This window comes from Chanodichthys erythropterus, chromosome 22 (assembly GCF_024489055.1).
Source record: "Chanodichthys erythropterus isolate Z2021 chromosome 22, ASM2448905v1, whole genome shotgun sequence".
Taxonomy (NCBI): Eukaryota; Metazoa; Chordata; class Actinopteri; order Cypriniformes; family Xenocyprididae; genus Chanodichthys; species Chanodichthys erythropterus.
The window spans coordinates 35937457-35960291 of record NC_090242.1 but is presented as its reverse complement, the minus strand read 5'-3'; the positions used below and the strand labels follow the sequence as shown (position 1 = coordinate 35960291).

The 22835-nt window shown below is 48.2% G+C and overlaps 1 long non-coding RNA gene across 1 annotated transcript; it reads right to left on the bottom strand.

Annotated features, from left to right (window-relative positions):
• Window positions 1-974: 974 nt before the first annotated feature.
• LOC137013077 (uncharacterized) lies at window positions 975-6726 on the bottom strand. The gene is made up of 4 exons (XR_010893650.1): window positions 6587-6726; window positions 6222-6409; window positions 5795-5834; window positions 975-2320 (listed from the first exon to the last, which is right to left on the bottom strand). It is a non-coding gene; the product is annotated as an uncharacterized lncRNA (long non-coding RNA).
• Between the last annotated feature and the right edge of the window lie 16109 nt (window positions 6727-22835).

Below are 22835 nucleotides of genomic sequence, written 5' to 3'. Positions count from 1 at the left end.
TTTAAAATTATACAAAATATGAAAGTGAAAAAACAATAGATTCACAAGATGCATCATATATAGTATATAGCCATTCTTAGAGAACTTTCAGTGACTGGAGCCTGGGAGGGAAAGAAGGGTGTGTGTGTGTGTGTGTGTGTGTGTGTGTGTGTGTGTGTGTCGGTGGGTGTGTCGGTGGGTGTGTGTGTGTGTGAAGGAAGGGTGTGGGGAGGGAAGGAAGGGTGAAGAAAAGTTGAAGTATATTTGGCCTGTACTTTTGTATTGTGTAGATATTGTATTTTAATGTAATGTTTTCTGTAAAGCTGTTTTAAAACTATATGTATTGTGAAAAGCGCTGTACAAATAAATGTGAGCTGAATTGAACTTGTACTCAATCTTTGGATCGATAAATAATTAAAAGTATAATTAAGTATACTACTTGGCTTGTAGTTCTGTGTACCCTATTAAATAGGCCTACTTTTTTCCACATGTGCTTGTTTTGTTGTTGTTTTTTGTGCAGTGCATGACACTCCTGCGGGCGCTCTGGTCATATACTTGAGGAATCATGTGAGCAGTTACACAAAGCTTGCAAGTCACTCAAGTCACACTATAAAGTCTTATGATCAATGTAAGAATGAACTTTTTATTTGACCAAAACTATTTTGTTTAGTACTTAAGCCTTTTGCAGATAAAATCATTAGATTAACTCTTTCCCTGCTAGTTTTTTATTTGTTTGTTTTTAGATACCAGCCAGTGCCACAATATTTTATTGTAGGAATATCTGAACATACAATATATCAAAAGAAAGAACGAATCCTGTGATTTTAAACAACAAATTTCATTCAAGCTTCATTCATTTCTTTTTTATCAACACTTGAGTATGAGTAAGTTATATTGCATTTTTGTCAAAGTCGATCTATAAAAAGCGCCAAAGCTTCACAGTCGTTTCTTCTTCATGGGTTTGATATTTCATTCAGTAAGATTAGGCAGTTTTGATTTAGATTCTGTTTAATGTAATAATCATGTTATTTCATATGAGCGTCAGCAGCACTTCATCTCAGTTTCTGCTTCTTCTTCACCTGTGTTTTGATCTGGAGTTTCTGTGCTCTTTCAGAAGATGTGTAACAGTGCCTATACCATATAACAGTGAAAACATGGATTAACGGAAAAATCTGTCATAAGCGGGGAAGCATTGTGTCATAAATGTCAGAAAATTCCCTCAATGGTGGGGAAAGAGTTAGTTGATTCCTATGTACACTACCTGTGGAGTACACAAACATTCACATACTTAAGCAACATTTCTGTTTAAATCAATATTTTCAAACAATGCAAGTTTATAAGACTGTGTAAACTCATTAAAATACATATTTTAGTCGCGTTCCATCAGGACCAAATAACATGGTCTTATCCATTACCATGCTAACAATCTTCCAGGAGTTATCATGATTGAAATGTGTAAACATAACTACAAGCCAAGTATACTTAGAACACTTAATTACACTTAAGTATACTTACGCTTAATTACACTTACAATTAATTACACTCTATTACACGTAATTACACTTAATTACAATTATTTTCAATTAAAGGTTAAGCAAGTACAGGCCAAATATTCTTAAAGGGATAGTTCACACTAAAAAGAAAATGAAGTCATCGTGGGGTTGTTCTAATGCAGCATGCCCTTCTTTCTTTTTCAGACCACAAAAGAAGAGTTTTTAAAAAAGTGCCCTGTACTCGTCAATATAATGACAGTGAACAGAGATCAGTATCGAGCTTTAAAAAAGATGCAAAAGTATCACAGAACGGTCCGATGCGACACATGCCATACATTCCAAGTATTCTGGGAATATACAAGGAAAAGGTCTTGATTTTGTGTCTCTTTGGGATGGCACCACAAGACAATGTTCACTTGCAGCACACAAGCTTCTGGAGGGCGTATAAGTCTGAAGTAGTGAGTTAAGGTAGGGGTGAATTCAGGTTGATTGACACTTTTATCCCAGTCTTCTCAATGACAAAAGTGTCCCAATCAGTCTAAATTCCCCCTATAGTGGTGCAGAGCCAGTGGCTGTTCTGTAGGCAAACAACAGTGCCTTGAATTTGAAGCGAACAGCAATCAGTGCAAGTTTATGAAGAGAAGTGTGACATATGCTCTCTTCTGCTCATTAAAGCCCAGTCTTGCTGCAGAATTCTGGATCAGCTGCAGAGCTTTGACAGTTCATGCTGGAAGGCAAGAGAGCTTTACAACAAGAGCTTGAACAAGGAGTTGTGTAGCATGATCCTCCTCATCCTCCAAATGATGTATAAGGCAAATCTGCAGGCCGGGCAGTTCTAGCATTGCAGTCTGTGAATGAGACAAAAACAGGAAGTGGTTTTCAAAACCATGTGAGAGTCAGATGAATTGTTCAATTTGTGGTGGTAATTTGTCATTTTAGCAGTGGAGACATCTAAAGAAAGAGAGGAGTGACTGACTCAGTGAACAGTCATCTACTGGTCAGAAGATATGAAAAATGGCAATTTTGCTTATAATTTCTGAACAGTTTGTCCATAAAATTGTCTTTTTTATTTTAGTGCAAGTTGAATGATGCTGTTTTATGAAAACATTAGCATATCATTACAAAACTCTGTATGTGTCATCAGGACCATACCCTGACAGTACAACAGCGCCACCTTCTGGTCAACTTTTAATGCAATTTCAAAAAATGCTATAGCTTTTGATCAACTTTACCTATTTTATTGAAACTCTTTCTGTTGCTTGAGTCTAGGGATGTCCGGATCCGATCATGTGATCGGAAATCGGGCCCGATCACGTGGTTTGCAACGGTTCTCAGTAAAAAAAAAAAAAATCGAACCGTACCGTATGGTTTGTTTAAAATAGCAACGTGGAAAACAGACGGACAGAGTTCAAATAATGTACGTTTCAGTCGATGGATGCGCAAAACATTACAACAACGAAAATCAGAAAGCGTGGACAAAACAGTCACTCTTTGTAAACTGTTAACTGCGAGTGCCGTCTGCTCTCATGTCCAGTTATTTACGCCGTCATCACCCGGGTGTTGATACAGGTGAGACCTGAACAGCACACGTTGCTATCTGTGTTTAAACTAACTCATTTAAGCCTTGCTGATTTAAACCTTCAAGAACAAGACGCGAAAGAGAACTCGCACGCACTGTGAGAAGATTTGTGTGCGCTCATCCGAAGCGCGCACACGCTTATTCCAGTCAGCGCGCAAATACTGAGTTCTCTTTCACGTCTTGCGCTTCAGCGGACAAATTCATACAAAAATTATTTAAAAATGCCCGTCCTAGCGTATCCTAGCAAACATAGTCGGTTATGTCTTAAGTGAACGTATTAGTCGAGAAAGACAGCGCATGTGGTACAACAGTATAGGTGTGTACTGGATCGTGCATGTCTTAAAGGGAGAAAAACTATTCCTGCTGCCTGTTTTTAATGTTAAATAAAACAACAAATAACAAAGATATCAATTACTGCTCTTGACTGAATAGTTTTTGTAACTTGAAAAATAATGATTAATCTTTATTTATTTTATACAGTAAAGATAATATGCAGTGATATTTGATTACTTTATCCATTTTCTGTACGTGAAAACGACTGTTAGATAGCCTACCTGAAAAACCTGAAAAGCACTGTTCCTGGATCTGTTTTTTCGCTCTTCTTTATTCTTTTTCACTCTTCTTTATTCTTTTTCATGTATTATAGAAGTATCGGATCGGGACTCGGTATCGGTAGATACTCAAAATCAAATGACTCGGACTCGGACTCGAGGGCAAAAAAACGTGATCGGGACATCCCTAATTGAGTCATAATGAGAACAATCATACCAATTTTGAATTTCTTTAAAAACATACTTTTTTTTTAACTCTTCCTAGACCGTTGGTCCGATTTTCACTAAAAATTTGTTCAGATCATCCTTATAACATGATGTAAAACAGTTATTGTATCCGTTCTCAAATAATGCATCAACAAATCTGATGGCATGATTTCAAGTTGATTCTGAGGCTGTAATTCTGCTTTGCCAAATTGACACCATAACATTGTCTGCTCACACTGACCACACAACACCAATTTAACAGCGCCACATATTGGTCATAGTCATAAACAATGTAATCATATTATAAGTAATTGTGATTTTGACTAAAATCTAAGATCTAAAAATTTCTTTAATTTGCAGTTGGTCTGATATTCCCAGCCAGGCTCGCATAACTCATCATACTTATTCAGTGTTAGGATCTTAATTGCTGCTTGCAGATATATTTTTCTGTGTTTGCTAGTTAGATAAGCATTCTGTTCTTTATTTCTGCCATGTTAATAAGACTTCCTAATACAGGTCTGTTCATACATTTTCACTTCCTTATTGTTAAAAAAGCTTATTATATGCAAAGTAAAAAAAAAAAAAAAAAAAAAAATTGCACATTGAGTTCTGGGACTGTGAAAAGTTCCACCCTTCTCTTTTGCTGCTCTTTTCTTTCTTTTTCTTTTTTTAAAAAAAGAAAGAAAAATGGTAAGGAAATCCCCTAGAAATCTTATGAAAATATTAAAGATCATAACATTTACCAAGGAATGTAATATAAGTCATGACAGATACCCGCAGCACTGATTAATAAAATACTAGAAAAAGTTTGGGTAATTTTTTAGGTATTTTTTGAAGTTTTGAAAAGGTTTATTTTTCTGCCCTAGAGTTGTTGTCACGATCACCGTCTGCCCCTGTCTAGTTCCGGACTCCATTTCCCATCATCCCCCTCGCCAGTCACATGCTCACACTCACCACCAATCAGCATCGGCCACATCCACCCTTGCACACCTCACTGATCACCACAGCCATCTGCAGCTCATTTACAGGACTATAAAAGTCTGTCACACACACCACCTCACCGCGAAGTCTTGATTACCCCGTGTGTCATTTCTGAGCGTTTATATCCTGTCTGCCTATCTGTTGTGGATCCTGCCTGTTACCCGTTTACGATTCCGTTGCTGCCTGTCCTGACCCTTGCCTTGTATACTGTTCTGTGAGTGATATCTGCCTAGCCTGACCATTGCCTGTTTCCTGACTACGATTCTACCTGTCCCTTGCTGTACCTGTTTGCTCCTGATTGACCCTGCCTGTACGACTACTCTTACTTCTAATAAACGCTGCATTTGGATCTTACTCTGAGTCCCGCCTTCGTTACAGTTGTACAGATTTGTTACAGATAAAACATTTTTTAGAATGAAAATAACTGAAGTGGCTTCATCATATCATACAGTAACATAAAGTAAAAACACTGATTTCATCAACGATTACTGTAAAAGACAGTTTCAGATCAGATTTATTCAGAAAAACATGTACTATATAAATATAAAATGCATTCATACACATTCATCTTATATAACAGTCTAAAAGAGAAAACACACTCAGAACCACACACACACACACAAACAGGCGCACCTATCTTAGTGTGGTCTCTCCATAGGCGTAATGGTTTTTATACTGTACAAACCGTACTTCCTATCCCCCTACCCTACCCCTATCCCTAAACCTAACCATCACAGGAAACATTCTGCATTTTTACATTTTCAAAAAAACATCTTTTAGTATGTTTATTAATCCATTTCCCTCGTGGGGACAGCTGGCTGGACCCCACAAGGTGATCTCAGGTTTTTATTACATTGTGGGGCCATTTGGTCCCCACGATGTATTATAAACAAGAACACACACACACACACACACACACACACACACACACAGATTAATATAGCACCAGATTTCTGCATCAGTTCAGCAATTTTTATTCTCTGTATATGATGATAGTGTCTCACCTCTTCTGTGACTCTGAAACAATCTGTGTTACACTATAAACTGTAAATAAAAAACACAAACATCTGATTATAATTCTGTGCATTAATTGATTCATGAATCTTTGAATGATCTGTCCTGTCATAGATATAAATTTACATACACCTTGCAGAATATGCAAAATGTGAATATTTTTAACAAAAAGGAAGAATAAACAAAATAGAGTTGAACTGAATTTTGCACAGTAACAGATGTTTATATATTTCACCAAACAAAATAACTAGATTATATAATATGACCATAACTGTAAGTGTAAATGATGATTTTCCTACAGAGTGACTGAAAAGTTATAATATAGATTTGATTGCACACATTCAGACACAGAGAAGATGAAACACTGTTGATGATGAAATATAACAGAGTTTGATCTTAAACATCATAAATACTCACAGTTTGGTTTGCCGCTGTTAATGCTGTTGTGTCTGACTACCAGAGTGTTTTTCTGTTTTGGTTCATTAGATTGTAACTTTGTGTCCTTTTTGTTTGTCATTTTCTCTTTCTCTCTTGTCCATACAGTGTGTTTAATAATCTGCAGTCTCCAGTGCATTAATTTCTTGTACATTTTGCTGTTGTATAATCTGTTGAAAAATATATATGGAGGTTCAGTTTAGAGTGAAGTTTACAATTATTTAATGATTGGTGGACAACACAGGTTTATGTTTCATTTTAACAGAAAGACACATATCTGGATTTAAACAGCCTAAATTAATTAACAAAATTCAATTCAACAATTAAAGATAAAGTGTTTTAATCACCTTGTGATGAGCTGAGAAGAGGGAATTGCCTGTACGGCTCTGAGAGATCATAAACTTCAGTGAGAACTCCTACTGTCATCCAAACAGTTTCTTTGTAATTCTGTAATTCTCCTAAACTTCTCCTTTCAGTTCCCTAAACTTATTTTGTCACTTCTCATTGTGTTCTTCCCATCTGCTGCTTTCAGCATGTTTACTGATCTCTAAATGTAATGTAGTTTATAAATGAATGTACTGTTATTCTGCTGTTAAACAGAAGGTATCTTACAGTCTGCAGGTTTCAACAAACCATCATAATCATTGCAACCGTAATCATAAAATATGTTATGTATGTTGATTTTAATAGTTATAAAAAGGCATGTACACATTAATTACAGGCATATTCCACTCTGACCAAAGAGCGTATGTGCATTTTGGGCTGATGAAAAAACTAAGTTCATGTTGAGTGACATGAAGGTCGAAAACATCAAACTGGAGACATTTTTGGGGCATCAACAGAAAATGATTGAGGCCGGTAACAGATAGGCCAAAGAACCAGTGAACAGATCTGTGTGTGCTGGAGGAGCTTGTCCAGAAACACGTGAGATCATCATGTGCTGCTCTTTAGAAACGTGAATAATAGCAGTAAAAATAACCTCAAGTATTGGAGAATAATCAGAATAATGAAAATGGCATGTAAATGAGTGAGTGAAGTTTGCTCGTGTCATGTAAACTTCTTTATAACTTCTCCCAGTTTATAGTGTGACAAGATTTAATTAAGACACATAAATATAAACAAATAGGTGTTTTTGTGGTTGGTGTTTTTGTGTGCATGAGAATGCAGGCGCCTCTGGTCATGTTTACTTGCGAAATCTTGTGAAAAATCCTGTGCTAACTCATGATTTCAACACTTTTCAGACAAACACTCACACCACAATACTTAATGTTGAAATAGTGTCTGGCTGTTCTTAATGAAGATTTTATGCAAATTACAGATCTGATCCTATTGAAATGGAGTTATTTAATGTTTCAGCTGTGGCAAGAATTAGGCTACCGAAAATACTGACAACACTTCACAACCTTCAAAAAGGAACTTGCCACTATATATATTTTTTTCTCTCCTCTCCTCTGCTCCTGCTTTTCTTTTAATCTAGCTTCATGTATGAATATTGTGTCTCTGTGACAAATTACTTGTGATATTCCTTATTTGTGTAAGTAGATAAGAACACCTGCTTGACAAGTATAGTTAGGGCCCAAGCGAATTAAGCGCGCAGGGCCCTCTTGTTCTTCTAAGGATTATTATTATTTTTTTTTTATTTTATTTTTTTTCCGTCTTCCGGGGCTTTTTGGGGGCCTTAACATGCTCAAAAACTCTTGAAAATTGGCACACACATTGGAATCCGCGGCCATTAGGACGCCGGAGAGGCTGGTACCCGGGCGTGGCAGGGGGGCTCGACAGCGCCCCCTTGAAAAAAGTCAGAAAATTTGGTCCATATATTAAACATGCTTGCACGTATTAGTATGAAACTCGGTACACATATAGACCTCATCGGGCCGAACAACTTTCGCGCTCTAAGTTAATCGCCACGCCAACAGGAAGTCAGCTATTAAGGGTTGTTTGAAAAACGCATGCTCTGGAATTTGATATACTCCTCCTAGACGATTAATCCGATCGCCACCAAACTCAGTCAGCATGAAGTCAAGACACTGATGATTAAAAATTGCCAGGGGATTTTTGATATCTCGAACGGTTTGGCCGTGGCGAGGCAACGAATTTATGGCGAGAAAAAGGAAACAGGAAATGTGTTATAACGTCTTAATACATATATTGATCTTTATGAAACTTCACGAGTGTGTTTGTTATAGGAGTCTGATCACATGGATGTGACTATTGTGAGTCAAAGTTATAGCGCCACCAACTGGCAGCAGGAAGTGTATCACTTTTTGAAATGTTTTGAGATCACCCTCTTATTTTTACCTGATTTGCTTCAAACTTCATCAGTGTAATGTCAATACACAGCAGATGTAGACCTATGACAGGATTTTTGATATTTGAAATATTGTTGCCATGGCAACAGGTCAAACTGTAATAATATTCTTGAGTGTTTTTGAGGCTCTTAACATGCTTCAAATTGCATGAAACTCGACACACACATCAATATTGTCAACCAGTAGACATGGACAAAGCCATAGAAATGGGCGTGGTGGAGGGGCTCAGTAGCGCCACCTTTTGACAAAAGTGGGGGTTAGTTTTTCCTACAGTCACCAAACTCGGTACACATATTATTCTCATCAAGCCGGACAATTTTCTAATTTACATTCATTAGCTCCGACCAACAGGAAGTCAGCTATTTTGGTTTGAATGTTAATTTTTTGAAAAAACAGGCTATGAATTTTATACTACTACTCCTACAGGGTTTATCCAATTTACACCAAGCTTTTTTTAACTTGTTGCGAACACATTGAAGTTGTTTAATTGCAAACGGATTTTGGATATCTCAAACGGTTTGGCCGTGGCGAGGCAACGAATTTATGGCGAGAAAAGGGAAACAGGAAATGTGTTATAACTTCTGCATACATTGATTGATGTTTATGAAACTTCAGGAGTGTGTTGGTTGTAGTAGTCTGATCACATGGATGTAACTATTGTGAGTCAAAGTTATAGCGCCACCAAATGGCAGCAAGAAGTGTATCACTTTTAAAATGCTTTGAGATCACCCTCTTATTTTTACCTGATTTGCTTCAAACTTCATCAGTGTAATGTCAATACACAGCAGATGTAGACCTATGACAGGATTTTTGATATTTGAAATATTGTTGCCATGGCAACAGGTCAAACTGTAATAATATTCTTGAGTGTTTTTGAGGCTCTTAACATGCTTCAAATTGCATGAAACTCGACACACACATCAATATTGTCAACCAGTAGACATGGACAAAGCCATAGAAATGGGCGTGGTGGAGGGGCTCAGTAGCGCCACCTTTTGACAAAAGTGGGGGTTAGTTTTTCCTACAGTCACCAAACTCGGTACACATATTATTCTCATCAAGCCGGACAATTTTCTAATTTACATTCATTAGCTCCGACCAACAGGAAGTCAGCTATTTTGGTTTGAATGTTAATTTTTTGAAAAAACAGGCTATGAATTTTATACTACTACTCCTACAGGGTTTATCCAATTTACACCAAGCTTTTTTTAACTTGTTGCTAACACATTGAAGTTGTTTAATTGCAAACGGATTTTGGATATCTCAAACGGTTTGGCCGTGGCGAGGCAACGAATTTATGGCAAGAAAAGGGAAACAAAGTGTTATAACTTCTGCATACATTAATTGATTTTGATGAAACTTTGGCTTAGTCTTCGTTGTACAAGGCTGATCACATGGATTTGACTATTGTGATTCAAAGTCATAGCGCCACCAACTGGAAGCAGAAAATGTGTCACTTTCAGCATACATTGAGATCACCCTCTTATTTTTACCTGATTTGCTTCAAAATTCATCAGAATAATGTTAAAACTTGGCACATGTAATCCTTTGAAAATGGGCAGGGAGGAGGGGCTCTATAACGGCACCTTGTAGTGCAGTAAATGTGGAGTGAATTTGACATAGTCCTTTGATGTTTAACCGTTTTAAGTGCCTATTGCCCGCTGTGCACAGTTGCCCTGAAGCCACCGGGGTGGCGGTGCCACCGGGCTTGGGCCCGCCATCGCTGCTCGCAGCTATATTTTTGGTTTTGTATTCATGGTTTATTTTGTTCATGCTTCATGTTTCATTGCTTTGATTGTGAAATGTTGCAAAATGTTTTTTAAACAGAAACAGTGGTGCATTGAACACCCTGTTCTGAGTCTTATATGATGTTCTATGATGCAAGAGTTGCAACTATGGCAGCTGAGAAGGCCATTCTTTGTGTTGTTTTTTGAAGAATTGATATGCTATATTTTTTAAATAAAACTCTAACGACAAACATGTCTTCTAATATCTTTGGACACATTTGTAAACGACTACCTTGTGGTTTATATGCATGTTGATGTCATTTAGGTCATTTTATGGACATCACATTTACTTATCAACTCACTAATTAAAAATATTTTGCATTTTAATTGAATTTTACTTATAAAATTCTGCATTCTGATCATATATGTTGTAAAGATAATATTTAGATGAAGTTCATTGACAGAAAGAGTTCTGAGATGTTGTGTTGAGTTTAGATCAGGACAAGAATGACAAACCTAGCATACTGTTAGACATATCTTCTGAACAGAGATTATTACACATTTACATCTTTTAGTGGCTTTTTAAATGAGAACAGTGTCTTTTGTGAATAATTAATTTACTGTGTGACTGATCTGTGATTTTCTGCATCTAGAAACATCATCCTCCATCATGTGAAGAAGCTGTCATGATCACCAGTGAGAGTGCCCTTTCAGCCACTAGAGGGCACTCCATTCCGGACTCTCGTTTCCACCCTTTGCATTCACTACATTACCCATAACGCACTCCCCGGACTCATTATCCCATGTTCATTGCACCAGCTGTTTTGTATCACATCATTAGTGTCTATCTATTTATACCTGGTTTGTTTCTGCCTTTGTTTGTGGTTCTTTGTTTAATGTTACATGCACTTCTGTTTTTGTTTGGACTGACTTCTGGATTTTTGACCTTTTTGCCTGTTCTTGGATTACGATTTGGATTACCTATTAAACTTCTGCTGCTATTGGATCCTATCTTCTTGTTTTTGTGTGCACCGTGACAGAAAGAACCACCATGCAAGGATCCAGCAGTGTGGGGTTCAGAATCCTTCCTCCAGCCACTACCAGGGAGCGTTTGGATCAACTGCGAGCGTTGAGGGCTCTACGCCAAGAGGGATGGGAGGTAGGTCTTTTGGACGATGGCGGTGGAGCTGGGTTACAATGACGCGGCTTTGAAGGATATGTTTAATTGCTGCCTTGACGATCCTCTGCCTCAATGTGAGATGGAAGGGCTACGGATTTTAGATTTCTGGAGATTCGCCGCATATCTCCGCCGTTGGAGAGAATGGACCTCACCGAGTCAACCAGGCAGTGTGCATGCTCCAGCCCATGAATCCGTTTCAGAAGGCATTGAGGAGGTGGACACTGAGCCTCAGCTTCACCCCGGTAAAGGGAGGAGGAGGAGAAGGAAGAAGTCTCCAGTCAGTGAGTCCGCTCCAGTCAGTGAGTCGGCTCCAGTCAGTGAGTCGGCTCCAGTCAGTGAGTCCGCTCCAGTCAGTGAGTCCGCTCCAGTCAGTGAGTCCGCTCCAGTCAGTGAGTCGGCTCCAGTCAGTGAGTCGGCTCCAGTCAGTGAGTCGGCTCCAGTCAGTGAGTCCGCTCCAGTCAGTGAGTCCGCTCCAGTCAGTGAGTCCGCTCCAGAGCCCGTTCCAGTCAGTGAGTCCGCTCCAGTCAGTGAGTCCGCTCCAGAGCCCGTTCCAGTCAGTGAGTCCGCTCCAGTCAGTGAGTCCGCTCCAGTCAGTGAGTCCGCTCCAGTCAGTGAGTCCGCTCCAGTCAGTGAGTCCGCTCCAGTCAGTGAGTCCGCTCCAGTCAGTGAGTCCGCTCCAGTCAGTGAGTCCGCTCCAGTCAGTGAGTCCGCTCCAGTCAGTGAGCCCGTTCCAGTCAGTGAGTCCGCTCCAGTCAGTGAGTCCGCTCCAGAGCCCGTTCCAGTCAGTGAGTCCGCTCCAGTCAGTGAGTCCGCTCCAGTCAGTGAGTCCGCTCCAGAGCCCGTTCCAGTCAGTGAGTCCGCTCCAGTCAGTGAGTCCGCTCCAGAGCCCGTTCCAGTCAGTGAGTCCGCTCCAGAGCCCGTTCCAGTCAGTGAGTCCGCTCCAGTCAGTGAGTCCGCTCCAGTCAGTGAGTCCGCTCCAGACCCCGGTCCAGTCAGTGAGTCAGCTCCAGTCAGTGAGTCCGCTCCAGTCAGTGAGTCCGCTCCAGAGCCCGTTCCAGTCAGTGAGTCCGCTCCAGAGCCCGTTCCAGTCAGTGAGTCCGCTACAGAGCCCGCTCCAGTCAGTGAGTCCGCTACAGAGCCCGCTTCAGTCAGTGAATCCGCTCCAGAGCCCGCTTCAGTCAGTGAGTCCGCTCCAGAGCCCGTTCCAGTCAGTGAGTCCGCTACAGAGCCCGCTTCAGTCAGTGAATCCGCTCCAGAGCCCGCTTCAGTCAGTTAGTCCGCTCCAGAGTCCGCTCCAGTCAGTGAGTCCGCTCCAGTCAGTGAGTCCGCTCCAGTCAGTGAGTCCGCTCCAGTCAGTGAGTCCGCTCCAGTCAGTGAGTCCGCTCCAGTCAGTGAGTCGGCTCCAGTCAGTGAGTCGGCTCCAGTCAGTGAGTCGGCTCCAGTCAGTGAGTCGGCTCCAGTCAGTGAGTCCGCTCCAGTCAGTGAGTCCGCTCCAGTCAGTGAGTCCGCTCCAGTCAGTGAGTCGGCTCCAGTCAGTGAGTCGGCTCCAGTCAGTGAGTCGGCTCCAGTCAGTGAGTCCGCTCCAGTCAGTGAGTCCGCTCCAGTCAGTGAGTCGGCTCCAGTCAGTGAGTCGGCTCCAGTCAGTGAGTCGGCTCCAGTCAGTGAGTCGGCTCCAGTCAGTGAGTCGGCTCCAGTCAGTGAGTCGGCTCCAGTCAGTGAGTCGGCTCCAGTCAGTGAGTCGGCTCCAGTCAGTGAGTCGGCTCCAGTCAGTGAGTCCGCTCCAGTCAGTGAGTCCGCTCCAGAGCCCGTTCCAGTCAGTGAGTCCGCTCCAGTCAGTGAGTCCGCTCCAGAGCCCGTTCCAGTCAGTGAGTCCGCTCCAGTCAGTGAGTCCGCTCCAGTCAGTGAGTCCGCTCCAGTCAGTGAGTCCGCTCCAGTCAGTGAGTCCGCTCCAGTCAGTGAGTCCGCTCCAGTCAGTGAGCCCGTTCCAGTCAGTGAGTCCGCTCCAGTCAGTGAGTCCGCTCCAGAGCCCGTTCCAGTCAGTGAGTCCGCTCCAGTCAGTGAGTCCGCTCCAGTCAGTGAGTCCGCTCCAGAGCCCGTTCCAGTCAGTGAGTCCGCTCCAGTCAGTGAGTCCGCTCCAGTCAGTGAGTCCGCTCCAGAGCCCGTTCCAGTCAGTGAGTCCGCTCCAGAGCCCGTTCCAGTCAGTGAGTCCGCTCCAGTCAGTGAGTCCGCTCCAGTCAGTGAGTCCGCTCCAGAGCCCGTTCCAGTCAGTGAGTCCGCTCCAGTCAGTGAGTCCGCTCCAGTCAGTGAGTCCGCTCCAGAGCCCGTTCCAGTCAGTGAGTCCGCTCCAGAGCCCGTTCCAGTCAGTGAGTCCGCTACAGAGCCCGCTCCAGTCAGTGAGTCCGCTACAGAGCCCGCTTCAGTCAGTGAATCCGCTCCAGAGCCCGCTTCAGTCAGTGAGTCCGCTCCAGAGCCCGTTCCAGTCAGTGAGTCCGCTACAGAGCCCGCTTCAGTCAGTGAATCCGCTCCAGAGCCCGCTTCAGTCAGTTAGTCCACTCCAGAGTCCGCTCCAGTCAGTGAGTCCGCTCCAGTCAGTGAGTCCGCTCCAGTCAGTGAGTCCGCTCCAGTCAGTGAGTCCGCTCCAGTCAGTGAGTCCGCTCCAGTCAGTGAGTCGGCTCCAGTCAGTGAGTCGGCTCCAGTCAGTGAGTCGGCTCCAGTCAGTGAGTCGGCTCCAGTCAGTGAGTCGGCTCCAGTCAGTGAGTCGGCTCCAGTCAGTGAGTCGGCTCCAGTCAGTGAGTCCGCTCCAGTCAGTGAGTCCGCTCCAGAGCCCGTTCCAGTCAGTGAGTCCGCTCCAGTCAGTGAGTCCGCTCCAGAGCCCGTTCCAGTCAGTGAGTCCGCTCCAGTCAGTGAGTCCGCTCCAGTCAGTGAGTCCGCTCCAGTCAGTGAGTCCGCTCCAGTCAGTGAGTCCTTTCCAGTCAGTGAGTCCGCTCCAGTCAGTGAGTCCGCTCCAGTCAGTGAGTCCGCTCCAGTCAGTGAGTCCGCTCCAGTCAGTGAGCCCGTTCCAGTCAGTGAGTCCGCTCCAGTCAGTGAGTCCGCTCCAGAGCCCGTTCCAGTCAGTGAGTCCGCTCCAGTCAGTGAGTCCGCTCCAGTCAGTGAGTCCGCTCCAGAGCCCGTTCCAGTCAGTGAGTCCGCTCCAGTCAGTGAGTCCGCTCCAGTCAGTGAGTCCGCTCCAGAGCCCGTTCCAGTCAGTGAGTCCGCTCCAGAGCCCGCTCCAGTCAGTGAGTCCGCTCCAGTCAGTGAGTCCGCTCCAGTCAGTGAGTCCGCTCCAGAGCCCGTTCCAGTCAGTGAGTCCGCTCCAGTCAGTGAGTCCGCTCCAGTCAGTGAGTCCGCTCCAGAGCCCGTTCCAGTCAGTGAGTCCGCTCCAGAGCCCGTTCCAGTCAGTGAGTCCGCTACAGAGCCCGCTCCAGTCAGTGAGTCCGCTACAGAGCCCGCTTCAGTCAGTGAATCCGCTCCAGAGCCCGCTTCAGTCAGTGAGTCCGCTCCAGAGCCCGTTCCAGTCAGTGAGTCCGCTACAGAGCCCGCTTCAGTCAGTGAATCCGCTCCAGAGCCCGCTTCAGTCAGTTAGTCCACTCCAGAGTCCGCTCCAGTCAGTGAGTCCGCTCCAGTCAGTGAGTCCGCTCCAGTCAGTGAGTCCGCTCCAGTCAGTGAGTCGGCTCCAGTCAGTGAGTCGGCTCCAGTCAGTGAGTCGGCTCCAGTCAGTGAGTCGGCTCCAGTCAGTGAGTCGGCTCCAGTCAGTGAGTCGGCTCCAGTCAGTGAGTCGGCTCCAGTCAGTGAGTCGGCTCCAGTCAGTGAGTCCGCTCCAGTCAGTGAGTCCGCTCCAGAGCCCGTTCCAGTCAGTGAGTCCGCTCCAGTCAGTGAGTCCGCTCCAGAGCCCGTTCCAGTCAGTGAGTCCGCTCCAGTCAGTGAGTCCGCTCCAGTCAGTGAGTCCGCTCCAGTCAGTGAGTCCGCTCCAGTCAGTGAGTCCGCTCCAGTCAGTGAGTCCGCTCCAGTCAGTGAGTCCGCTCCAGTCAGTGAGTCCGCTCCAGTCAGTGAGTCCGCTCCAGTCAGTGAGCCCGTTCCAGTCAGTGAGTCCGCTCCAGTCAGTGAGTCCGCTCCAGAGCCCGTTCCAGTCAGTGAGTCCGCTCCAGTCAGTGAGTCCGCTCCAGTCAGTGAGTCCGCTCCAGAGCCCGTTCCAGTCAGTGAGTCCGCTCCAGTCAGTGAGTCCGCTCCAGTCAGTGAGTCCGCTCCAGAGCCCGTTCCAGTCAGTGAGTCCGCTCCAGAGCCCGTTCCAGTCAGTGAGTCCGCTCCAGTCAGTGAGTCCGCTCCAGAGCCCGTTCCAGTCAGTGAGTCCGCTCCAGTCAGTGAGTCCGCTCCAGTCAGTGAGTCCGCTCCAGTCAGTGAGTCCGCTCCAGAGCCCGTTCCAGTCAGTGAGTCCGCTCCAGAGCCCGTTCCAGTCAGTGAGTCCGCTACAGAGCCCGCTCCAGTCAGTGAGTCCGCTACAGAGCCCGCTTCAGTCAGTGAATCCGCTCCAGAGCCCGCTTCAGTCAGTGAGTCCGCTCCAGAGCCCGTTCCAGTCAGTGAGTCCGCTACAGAGCCCGCTTCAGTCAGTGAATCCGCTCCAGAGCCCGCTTCAGTCAGTGAGTCCACTCCAGAGCCCGCTCCAGTCAGTGAGTCCGCTCCAGTCAGTGAGTCCGCTCCAGTCAGTGAGTCCGCTCCAGTCAGTGAGTCCGCTCCAGTCAGTGAGTCCGCTCCAGTCAGTGAGTCCGCTCCAGTCAGTGAGTCCGCTCCAGTCAGTGAGTCCGCTCCAGTCAGTGAGTCCGCTCCAGTCAGTGAGTCCGCTCCAGTCAGTGAGTCCGCTCCAGTCAGTGAGTCCGCTCCAGTCAGTGAGTCCACTCCAGAGCCCGCTCCAGTCAGTGAATCCACTCCAGAGCCCGCTCCAGTCAGTGAGTCCGCTCCAGAGCCCGCTTCAGTCAGTGAGTCCACTCCAGAGCCCGCTCCAGTCAGTGAGTCCGCTCCAGTCAGTGAGTCCACTCCAGAGCCCGTTCCAGTCAGTGAGTCCACTCCAGAGCCCGCTTCAGTCAGTGAGTCCACTCCAGAGCCCGCTTCAGTCAGTGAGTCCACTCCAGAGCCCGCTTCATTCAGTGAGTCCACTCCAGAGCCCGCTTCATTCAGTGAGTCCACTCCAGAGCCCGCTCCAGTCAGTGAGTCCACTCCAGAGCCCGCTCCAGTCAGTGAGTCCACTCCAGAGCCCGCTTCAGTCAGTGAATCCACTCCAGAGCCCGCTCCAGTCAGTGAGTCCGCTCCAGAGCCCGCTTCAGTCAGTGAGTCCACTCCAGAGCCCGCTCCAGTCAGTGAGTCCGCTCCAGTCAGTGAGTCCACTCCAGAGCCCGTTCCAGTCAGTGAGTCCACTCCAGAGCCCGCTTCAGTCAGTGAGTCCACTCCAGAGCCCGCTTCAGTCAGTGAGTCCACTCCAGAGCCCGCTTCATTCAGTGAGTCCACTCCAGAGCCCGCTTCATTCAGTGAGTCCACTCCAGAGCCCGCTCCAGTCAGTGAGTCCACTCCAGAGCCCGCTTCAGTCAATGAGTCCACTCCAGAGCCCGCTTCAGTCAGTGAGTCCGCTCCAATCAGTGAGTCCACTCCAGAGCCCGCTTCAGTCAGTGAGTCCACTCCAGAGCCCGCTTCAGTCAGTGAGTCCACACCAGAGCCCGCTCCAGTCAGTGAGTTCACTCCAGAGCCCGTTCCACTCCAGAGCCCGCTCCAGTCAGTGAGTCCGCTCCAGAGCCCGTTCCACTCCAGAGCCCGCTTCAGTCAGTGAGTCCACTCCAGAGCCCGCTTCAGTCAGTGAGTCCACTCCAGAGCCCGCTTCAGTCAGAGAGTCCACTCCAGAGCCCGCTTCAGTCAGTGAATCCACTCCAGAGCCCGCTTCAGTCAGTGAGTCCCCTCCAGAGCCCGCTTCAGTCAGTGAGTCCACTCCAGAGCCCGCTCCAGTCAGTGAGTCCGCTCCAGTCAGTGAGTCCACTCCAGAGCCCGTTCCAGTCAGTGAGTCCACTCCAGAGCCCGCTTCAGTCAGTGAGTCCACTCCAGAGCCCGCTTCAGTCAGTGAGTCCACTCCAGAGCCCGCTTCATTCAGTGAGTCCACTCCAGAGCCCGCTCCAGTCAGTGAGTCCACTCCAGAGCCCGCTCCAGTCAGTGAGTCCACTCCAGAGCCCGCTCCAGTCAGTGAGTCCACTCCAGAGCCCGCTTCAGTCAGTGAGTCCACTCCAGAGCCCACTCCAGTCAGTGAGCCCGCTCCAGTCAGTGAGTCCACTCCAGAGCCCGCTCCAGTCAATGAGTCCACTCCAGAGCCCGCTTCAGTCAGTGAGTCCGCTCCAGTCAGTGAGTCCGCTCCAGAGCCCGTTCCAGTCAGTCAGTCCACTCCAGTCAGTGAATCCACTCCAGATCCCTCTTCAGTCAGTAAGTCCACTCCAGAGCCCGCTCCAGTCAGTGAGTTCACTCCAGAGCCCGTTCCACTCCAGAGCCCGCTCCAGTCAGTGAGTCCGCTCCAGAGCCCGTTCCACTCCAGAGCCCGCTCCAGTCAGTGAGTCCACTCCAGAGCCCGCTTCAGTCAGTGAATCCACTCCAGAGCCCGCTTCAGTCAGTGAGTCCACTCCAGAGCCCGCTTCAGTCAGTGAGTCCACACCAGAGCCCGCTTCAGTCAGTGAGTCCACTCCAGAGCCCGCTCCAGTCAGTGAGTCCACTCCAGAGCCCGCTCCAGTCAGTGAGTCCACTCCAGAGCCCGCTCCAGTCAGTGAGTCCACTCCAGAGCCCGCTCCACTCCAGAGCCCGCTTCAGTCAGTGAATCCACTCCAGAGCCCGCTTCAGTCAGTGAGTCCACTCCAGAGCCCGCTTCAGTCAGTGAGTCCACACCAGAGCCCGCTTCAGTCAGTGAGTCCACTCCAGAGCCCGCTCCAGTCAGTGAGTCCACTCCAGAGCCCGCTCCAGTCAGTGAGTCCACTCCAGAGCCCGCTCCAGTCAGTGAGTCCACTCCAGAGCCCGCTCCAGTCAGTGAGTCCACTCCAGAGCCCGCTCCAGTCAGTGAGTCCACTCCAGAGCCCGCTCCAGTCAGTGAGTCCACTCCAGAGCCCGCTCCAGTCAGTGAGTCCACTCCAGAGCCCGCTCCAGTCAGTGAGTCCACTCCAGAGCCCGCTCCAGTCAGTGAGTCCACTCCAGAGCCCGCTCCAGTCAGTGAGTCCACTCCAGAGCCCGCTCCAGTCAGTGAGTCCACTCCAGAGCCCGCTCCAGTCAGTGAGTCCACTCCAGAGCCCGCTTCAGTCAGTGAGTCCACTCCAGAGCCCGCTTCAGTCAATGAGTCCACTCCAGAGCCCGCTTCAGTCAGTGAGTCCGCTCCAATCAGTGAGTCCACTCCAGAGCCCGCTTCAGTCAGTGAGTCCACTCCAGAGCCCGCTTCAGTCAGTGAGTCCACACCAGAGCCCGCTCCAGTCAGTGAGTTCACTCCAGAGCCCGTTCCACTCCAGAGCCCGCTCCAGTCAGTGAGTCCGCTCCAGAGCCCGTTCCACTCCAGAGCCCGCTCCAGTCAGTGAGTCCACTCCAGAGCCCGCTTCAGTCAGTGAGTCCACTCCAGAGCCCGCTTCAGTCAGTGAGTCCACTCCAGAGCCCGCTGCAGTCAGTGAGTCCACTCCAGAGCCCGCTTCAGTCAGTGAGTCCACACCAGAGCCCGCTCCAGTCAGTGAGTCCACTCCAGAGCCCGCTCCAGTCAGTGAGTCCACTCCAGAGCCCGCTCCAGTCAGTGAGTCCACTCCAGAGCCCGCTTCAGTCAGTGAGTCCACTCCAGAGCCCGCTCCACTCCAGAGCCCGCTTCAGTCAGTGAGTCCACTCCAGAGCCCGCTCCACTCCAGAGCCCGCTTCAGTCAGTGAGTCCACTCCAGAGCCCGCTTCAGTCAGTGAGTCCACACCAGAGCCCGCTCCAGTCAGTGAGTCCACTCCAGAGCCCGCTCCAGTCAGTGAGTCCACTCCAGAGCCCGCTCCAGTCAGTGAGTCCACTCCAGAGCCCGCTCCAGTCAGTGAGTCCACTCCAGAGCCCGCTCCAGTCAGTGAGTCCACTCCAGAGCCCGCTCCAGTCAGTGAGTCCACTCCAGAGCCCGCTCCAGTCAGTGAGTCCACTCCAGAGCCCGCTCCAGTCAGTGAGTCCACTCCAGAGCCCGCTCCAGTCAGTGAGTCCACTCCAGAGCCCGCTCCAGTCAGTGAGTCCACTCCAGAGCCCGCTCCAGTCAGTGAGTCCACTCCAGAGCCCGCTCCAGTCAGTGAGTCCACTCCAGAGCCCGCTTCAGTCAGTGAGTCCGCTCCAATCAGTGAGTCCACTCCAGAGCCCGCTTCAGTCAGTGAGTCCACTCCAGAGCCCGCTTCAGTCAGTGAGTCCACACCAGAGCCCGCTTCAGTCAGTGAGTCCACTCCAGAGCCCGCTCCAGTCAGTGAGTCCACTCCAGAGCCCGCTCCAGTCAGTGAGTCCACTCCAGAGCCCGCTCCAGTCAGTGAGTCCACTCCAGAGCCCGCTCCAGTCAGTGAGTCCACTCCAGAGCCCGCTCCAGTCAGTGAGTCCACTCCAGAGCCCGCTTCATTCAGTGAGTCCACTCCAGAGCCCGCTCCAGTCAATGAGTCCACTCCAGAGCCCGCTTCAGTCAGTGAGTCCGCTCCAATCAGTGAATCCACTCCAGAGCCCGTTCCAGTCAGTCAGTCCACTCCAGTCAGTGAATCCACTCCAGATCCCTCTTCAGTCAGTAAGTCCACTCCAGAGCCCGCTCCAGTCAGTGAGTCCGCTCCAGTCAGTGAGTCCACTCCAGAGCCCGCTCCAGTCAGTGAGTCCACTCCAGAGCCCGCTCCAGTCAGTGAGTCCACTCCAGAGCCCGCTCCAGTCAGTGAGTCCACTCCAGAGCCCGCTCCAGTCAGTGAGTCCACTCCAGAGCCCGCTCCAGTCAGTGAGTCCACTCCAGAGCCCGCTCCAGTCAGTGAGTCCACTCCAGAGCCCGCTCCAGTCAGTGAGTCCACTCCAGAGCCCGCTCCAGTCAGTGAGTCCACTCCAGAGCCCGCTCCAGTCAGTGAGTCCACTCCAGAGCCCGCTCCAGTCAGTGAGTCCACTCCAGAGCCCGCTCCAGTCAGTGAGTCCACTCCAGAGCCTGGAGTGGACTGACTGAGTGAGTCCACTCCAGAGCCCGCTCCAGTCAGTGAGTCCGCTCCAATCACAGAATCCACGCCAGGTCACGCTAAAGTCCCTGTGTCCGCGCCAATCAGTGAATCCACTCCAGAGCCCGCTCCAGTCAGTGAGTCCACTCCAGAGCCCGCTTCAGTCAGTGAGTCCACACCAGAGCCCGCTTCAGTCAGTGAGTCCACTCCAGAGCCCGCTTCAGTCAGTGAGTCCACTCCAGAGCCCGCTCCAGTCAGTGAATCCACTCCAGAGCCCGCTTCAGTCAGTGAGTCCACTCCAGTCAGTGAGCCCGCTCCAGTCAGTGAGTCCGCTCCAGAGCCCGCTCCAGTCAGTGAGTCCGCTCCAGAGCCCGCTCCAGCTAGCGAGTCCACTCCAGAGCCCACTCCAGCCAGTGAGTCCATTTTGGGTGAGCCACCGCCTCACCCTCATAAGCGGAGGAGAAGGAGGAAGAGGGCTTCCTTGCCCTGCCGGCGCCGACGAAGCGCCTTGCCCTGCCGGCGCCGACGAAGCGCCTTGCCCTGCCGGCGCCGACGAAGCGCCTTGCCCTGCCGGCGCCGACGAAGCGCCTTGCCCTGCCGCTGCCCCCCAGGCCGCCAGCCCTGCCGCCAGTCCTACCACCGTCGTCTAAGCCCTCTGCTCTGTCACCACTGCCCAAGCCTTCTGCCCTGCTACCTCTGCCCAGGTCGCCTGAACCATTGAAATCTGCCTGGTCAGTTTCTCCAGCACCACCCTGGCCATTAGCCAGAACTCCTGACCTGCCAGTGCCCGCCTGGTCTAATCCTCCAGCGCCGCCTTTGCAATCAGCCAGGACTCCAGACCTGCCAGTGCCCGCCTGGTCTAATCCTCCAGCGCCGCCTTTGCAATCAGCCAGGACTCCAGACCTGCCAGTGCCCGCCTGGTCTAATCCTCCAGCGCCGCCCTGGCAATCAGCAGGGACTCCAAACCTGCCAGTGCCCGCCTGGTTAATTCCTCCAGCGCCGCCCTGGCTTTCAGTGGGGGCACCCTGGATCTGGCCCGCCATCCCTCCCCCTGATCCTCCTCCGGTCCACCTCCCTCCTGAGTTTTTTGTTTTTGTGTTTTGTCTGGTGGAGCGTCTGGTAGCCGCTCCTTTGAGGGGGGGTAATGTCATGATCACCAGTGAGAGTGCCCTTTCAGCCACTAGAGGGCACTCCATTCCGGACTCTCGTTTCCACCCTTTGCATTCACTACATTACCCATAACGCACTCCCCGGACTCATTATCCCATGTTTATTGCACCAGCTGTTTTGTATCACATCATTAGTGTCTGTCTATTTATACCTGGTTTGTTTCTGCCTTTGTTTGTGGTTCTTTGTTTAATGTTACATGCACTTCTGTTTTTGTTTGGACTGACTTTGACTTTGGACAACATTTTTATTAAAAATATTTATTTGAATGGGGCAACATTTGTATTATAAAACCTTTATTTTAATATGGAAACATGACACCTCATTCTACAGTATTTCTATGATTAAATCACTGACTCCTCCCCCATCAGCCAATCACTGTGTGTTTACTCCATAGCAACGAGGTCAACCCCGCCCTTACTCTTAGCTTAAGACTTCAGTCTGTTCCTTAGTAAAAGTTTGTCTCAGCAGCTTTGTGAATAGGTTTTAAGAGAAAACTCTTAGCTGAGAACTTTTACTGCTATTTAGGAGAACTCTTAGTGGTAAGATAAATGTTTTGTGAATACAGCCCCAGTACTTTACAGAACATTGAACTATTACAGTTTTTTCCAATTGCTAACACAATTTTTCAAACTAGTCTGGTTTTATCAAAACACTTAGCACAATTCACAAAACCACACACCCAAACTGCAAAATACCTCATATATCCTGCAAAATGAAGCACTGCAACCGAAACTACACAGAGCATTATCAAAATCAAACTTTTGCATGAAATGGCACACACTTCATTCATATTACCAGATTTTTGCCTAACCACCTACACACTGTTGGGCATAATGAAAAGCACCCCCATCTTTAGTATGCTTTGCCATAATACTAAAATATGTATCAGATTGTTCACATGCACAGAAATATTTGCAGATACACACACATGCTGTTGCAACATTTTTATTTTTTTTTCCTTCACTACAGTAAACAAGTCAGTACAACATAAGCA